Source organism: Ovis aries, chromosome 2 (assembly GCF_016772045.2).
Source record: "Ovis aries strain OAR_USU_Benz2616 breed Rambouillet chromosome 2, ARS-UI_Ramb_v3.0, whole genome shotgun sequence".
In the NCBI taxonomy this organism is placed as follows: Eukaryota; Metazoa; Chordata; class Mammalia; order Artiodactyla; family Bovidae; genus Ovis; species Ovis aries.
The window spans coordinates 183501283-183507282 of record NC_056055.1 but is presented as its reverse complement, the minus strand read 5'-3'; the positions used below and the strand labels follow the sequence as shown (position 1 = coordinate 183507282).

At 44.4% G+C, this 6000-nt stretch overlaps 1 long non-coding RNA gene across 1 annotated transcript in view; it reads right to left on the bottom strand.

Moving 5' to 3' along the window:
- Window positions 1-488: 488 nt before the first annotated feature.
- LOC132659323 (uncharacterized) overlaps window positions 489-6000 on the bottom strand; it is a 28376-nt gene continuing 22864 nt past the window's right edge. The window contains exon 2 of the long non-coding RNA XR_009599627.1: window positions 489-3901. This is a non-coding gene — a long non-coding RNA (uncharacterized LOC132659323). The remainder of the gene's footprint in view (window positions 3902-6000) is intronic.

Below are 6000 nucleotides of genomic sequence, written 5' to 3'. Positions count from 1 at the left end.
GGGCAATGGCCCATCTCCTGTGGGCTCCACCTACACCCGCTATAGCAGACCTCGGAGATACTGCAGATTTGGTTCCAAACCACCTCAATAAAGTGAATAGCACAATCAGTCAGTTCAGTTCAGTTCAGTCTCTCAGTCATGTCCAACTCTCAGGCCTCCCTGTCCATCACCAGCTCCCAGAGTTCACTCAAACTCACGTCCATCGAGTCGGTGATGCCATCCAGCCATCTCATCCTCTGTCCCCTTCTCCTCCTGCCCCCAATCCCTCCCAGCATCAGGGCCTTTTCCAATGAGTCAACTCTTCGCATCAGGTGGCCGAAGTACTGGAGTTTCAGCTTTAGCATCGTTCCTTCCAAAGAACACCCACAATAGAGTTACTCAAATTGTTTTATTTCCTCATGCATATGAAAGTTATGTTTGTGCTCTACTATAGTCTATCAAGTGTGCAATCATTTTATGTCCAAAGAAACAACATGTGTACGTATCTTGGTTAAAAAATACTTTATTGCTAAAAAATGTTCACCATCAACTGAAACTTCTGCAAATCCAAATTTTTTGCAAGAGTCACACCAAAGATCAGTGATCACAGGTCGTGTAAGAAATATAGTAACAATGAAAAAGCTTGAAATATTGTGAGAATTGCCAAATAGGATACAGAGACACAGAAGTAAGCAGATGCTGTTGGGAAAATGGTGCCGATAGACTTGCTTGACATGGGGTTACCACAAACCTTCAGTTTATGAAAAATGCAATATCTGTGAAATGCAATAAAGTGAAGCACAGTAAAACGAGGTATGCCTGTCCTTCTGGGTAAGGCCAGCCTCCTCATCCAACCTTCTGCACTCCAGAGTGATCCAGCGTCTCTGGTTTCCCAGATTTTCGATAAGTGATGTTTGCATCTGCCAGGACTGGGATATTGGCAGCCTTCCAAATAGCTTTCAGCAAGCACTAGGTTGCAAAAATATCATTTGGCCTGGAAACTGCTCACAGGACTGGTTGCATTTCTCAGAGTCTTTTCCACCACCCCTCCTCCACCATCCACTCATCCCTATCTCCCTCCCCAGACCCAGCGACATTCAGCATCAGTCTGAAGAATGGGTGTTTTTCTACATGAGTCGGCAGAGTTTTCATACACACACACACACAGACACACACACACACACACACACACACAGGACTTTCCACACCAATACAGACAGATGGAGAAGAACATGACCACATTCATTTACTGGAAACTGGGTGTTTGATTTTCAGTCCTTTTACCCCCATCTCTTTTTTCAAGTCTGACATAGACTAGAGGAAGACAGGACAGTTTTTAACCAGACTCAAGTTCTTGCGGATATCACAGCTGTGTCTCTTACTGGCAAGAACATGTGTGGGGTTCCTCAGAAAGTTGTTTGCAGGGATGGATGCAGGACCAGGTGGAAAGCAGCTGGCACCCAAGGCACTGAATGGAGATTAGCTCCTGCAGCCACATTCATTGCAAGCGGGCTCTGGGCCCTAACTCTGACTTGTCCAGGAGGGCACGTACACAGGGCAACACTTCTGCATGCTGTAACCAGATCTCAGTGTCAGAAGCTCAACAGTCCACATCCTCAAAGCCATTTTGGTGCCCCATGGTCATACAGACAGCCACTAATGACCAAGTGTTCTCTGCCTTGTATAGGACAAGGTGTCAGGAACTTTGTGTCCCTGTATATCTTTATCTCTAAGCTTTACAGCATTCTAGGGTAAGCATTACTATCCTTGTATCATATTAGTAGTGAGGAAACTAAGGCTCAAAGAGGTTAAAAAAGAAAAAGAAGTACTCAAGGTCTTGAAAGAGGGATTCAAATCTAGACTATCAGGCTATGAAATCTCATTCTTCCCACAATACCACAGAAACCTTCCCCCAAATGATTACACTGAGATCCAATCTGCCAATTACCTGAAGGACTCTCAGTGGCATCTGCACCAGAGGGAAAAGCCACTCCTTCCTGTTTTCAAGTGTGTATTGGGCACTCTGAGAGGTAAAAAAATAAAAGCCGAAGTCCCTTCCCAAAGCGAGGTCATTATCATTGACAATCCCCAAATATACGAAACTGAAATAAGAGGTGCTACAGGCCGCCTTTGGTCACACATTCTTAGGCCCACAAGGACCCTTAGAGGAAACCTTCAATACCCTGGTTTGGAAGATGAAGAATTGGCAGTCGGGTGTGAGGAAGTATGTTAGTCACTCAGCTGTGTCCTACTCTTTGCAACCCCATGAACTGTAGCCCACCAAACTCCGCGGTCCATAGGATTCTCCAAGCAAGAATACTGGAGTGGGTAGCCATTCCCTTCTCCAGGGGATCTTCCTGATCCAGGGATTGAACCCAGGTATTTTGCATTGCAGGTGGATTCTTTACCGTCGGAGCCACCAGGGAAGCCTAGTGTGAGGAACGGCTTATGCAAAGTTATGCAGTGTTGATGGTAGTTTCTAAACAGAACGCTGGTGTCTGACACCATGTTCTCTTCACACCCGCATCCCATGGGTTCTCTCATATCAAGGCTTTAAGAAAGGCAGCCTCATAGAACAGTGAAAAATGACTAAGCAGGTCTCCTGCTGAGGGATAAATGGCTGGCTACCTCTGGGTTTTCCTGGGTTCACAGTCCCCTGGCTGCTGTGTGCACGCATGAACTGTGAGAGCAGAGAGCATAGCATATGGTCGCTTAGACCTTCTTGACCACAGCGCAGCCCACTGAGGTTGCTGGGGAGTCTAGAGGAAGGTACACCTTGCTGTGTTCAGGAAAAAATTAAGAAACAGACTCCCCCCACGTTGTAAATGTCATATCATGTTGGCACCTAATCAACACTTTGAAGCATTAGCATTGTTTTAATCACTCTCCTATTGGAAAACAAATGTTGCATGTATAATTACACTGCTGCATTGTACTGTACAAATAACCATGTAATGACATCGTTGGAATTTCTTGGTTCTTCATGGTAATGCCAAGTATAATTACCATGTAATCTGCCGAGAGCAAACACGGTTGTAATTATTCTGTAATCCAATCTAATTATGGGGCAACTGGTTTGTTATTTGTGTTCAGAAGGAAAATATACACACAAAAGAGTGGAAGAAGAAACTCATTTTCTCCAATAGTAGGATGACAAGTGGCGGGGGGCGGGGGGGGGGGGGGGTTCAAGAGGACCCTCAGCTCTGCGACCATCTGCTCAGATGACAAGGTGCATGCTCGTCATGACTTGGAGCCCATGGTTTTCAAGGCTGACTGGATTGGTCAAGTGAAAAACTGACTACAAGGGCAAGTCCAAGTGGGAGTAGAAGAGTCCTCTCGGCAGAGCTGCTGGAGGGGAGCACCCGTGCAGTGAGATGGAGGATGAAGAGAGCCCAGCTCTCATAAAGGATCTCACCCACCAGCTTCTCCTATACCTAGGACATACCTGGGACAGCAACATATAAATCTCTGTGACTATGTTCCCATTCAATTCAGGTGTGGTCTTTTTATGGCGGCTGCAAGTCTGGCTCTGAGCCTTACAGAGAGGAGCCAGGCAAAGAAGAGCAGAAGAATGGAGTGAACAAACATTGGAGCAGGCTTTGGTAGGAAAAGTTTTCTGCGTTGCTTGGTGGGGGGTTCCACTGATTCACTAGGGCTGCTGTAATAACGGACCACACACTAGGTGACTTGAAAACCAGAAACTTAAATGTCACACCACTTTGGAAACCCAAGTTAAAAATCGAGGTGTTGGCATAGCTATGCTCCCTCTGAAGACTCCAGAGAAGAAGGCTTCCTTGCTCTTCTATCTTCTGGTGGTTTGCTGGCAGACTTTGGCTTCCTTAGCTGCAGGTACATGGCTCCAATCTCTGCGTCTGTCTTCATGTCCCTTTCTCCCCGTGTTTCTCTTCAAATGGTGTTCTTTCTATAAAGACATCAGCCATTGCATTAGGGACTCATCCTATTCCAATATGACCTCATCCTAATTTATTACATCTACAATGAGACTTGTCCCCAAGTAAGGTCACATTCTGAGGTCTTCAGAGTTCAAACTTCAATATATCTTTTTTGAAGGGAAATGATTCAATCCATAACAGGGACATCTAATGCATACATGTGAGCTTCCCTGGTGGCTCAGGCAGTAAAGAATCCACCTGCAATGAAGAACACCTGGGTTTGATCCCTGAGTCAGGTAGGTCTCCTGGAGAAGGGAATGGCTACCCACTCCAGTATTCTTGCCTAGAGAATTCCATGGACAGAGGAGTCTGACAAGCTTCAGTCCATGGGTTGCAAAGAGCTGGACATGACTGAGCGACTAATACTTTCATACTTGACATGCATTTATTTAGTATCTACTATGTGCCTAGTGTCTTTTCATACTGTTCATACTATTCATGGGGTTCTCAAGGCAAGAATACTGAAGTGGTTTGCCATTCCCTTCTCTAGCGGACCACGTTTTGTCAGAACTCTCCACCATGACCCATCTGTTTTGGGTGACCCTACACGATATGGCTCATGGTTTCATTGAGTTAGACAAGGCTGTGGTCCATGTGATCAGATTGATTAGTTTTCTGTGATTGTGATTTTCATTCTATCTTCCCTCTGATGAAGAAGGATAACAGGCTTTTGGAAGGTTCCTGATGGGAGAGGCTGACTAAGGGGGAAACTGAGTCTTGTTCTGATGGGTGGGGCCAAGCTCAGTAAATCTTTAATCCAATTTTCTGATGATGGGGCTGTGTTCCCTCCCTGTTATTTACCTGGGGCCAAACTGGAATGCAAAGTGGGCCTTAGGAAGCATCACTTAACAAAGCTAGTGGAGGTAATGAAATTCCAGTCAAGCTATTTCAAATCCTAAAAGATGATGCTGCAAAAGTGCTGCACACAATATGCCAGCAAATTTGGAAAACTCAGCAGTGGCCACAGGACTGGAAAAGGTCAGTTTTCATTCCAGTCCCAAAGAAAGAATGCTCAAACTACTGCACAATTGCACTCATCTCACATGCTAGCAAAGTAATGCCCCAAATTCTCCAAGCCAGGCTTCAACAATATGTGAACCATGAACTTCCAGATGTTCAAGCTGGTTTTAGAAAAGGCAGAGAAACCAGAGATCAAATTGCCAACATTCACTGGATCATCGAAAAAAGTGAGAGAGTTTCAGAAAAACATCTATTTTTGTTTTATTGACTATGCCAAAGCCTTTGACTGTGTGGATCACAACAAACTGTGGAAAATTCTGAAAGAGATGGTAATAACAGATCACCTGACCTGCCTCCTGAGAAATCTGTATACAGGTCAAGAAGCAACAGTTAGAACTGGACATGGAACAACAGACTGTTTCCAAATAGGGAAAGGAGTACATCAAGGATATATATTGTCACTGTACTTTTTTAACTTCTATGCAGAGTACATCATGAGAAATGCTGGCTGGATGAAGCACAAGATGGAATCAAGATTTCTAGGAAAAATATCGATAACCTCAGATATGCAGATGACACCACCCTTATGGCAGAAAGTGAAGAAGAACTAAAGAGCCTCTTGATGAAACTGAAAGAAGAAAGTGAAAAAGTTGGCTTAAGGCTCAACATTCAGAAAACTAAGATCATGGCATCCAGTCCTATCATTTCATGGAAAATAGATGGGGGAAACAATGGAAACAGTGTCAGACTTTATCTTTTTGGGCTCCAAAATCCCTCCAGATGGTGACTGCAGCCATGAAATTAAAAAATGCTTGCTCCTTGGAAGAAAAGTTATGACCAACTTAGACAGCATATTAAAAAGCAGAGACATTACTTTGCCAACAAATGTCCATATAGTCAAAGCTATGGTTTTTCCAGTAGTCATGTTTGGATGTGAGAGTTGGACTATAAAGGAAGCTGAGCACTGAAGAATTGATGCTTTTGAACTGTGGTGTTGGAGGAAATTCTTGAGAGTTCCTTGGACTGCAAGGAGATCCAACCAGTCCATCCTAAAGGAAATCAGACCTGAATATTTATTGGAAAGACTGATGCTGAAGCTGAAACTCCA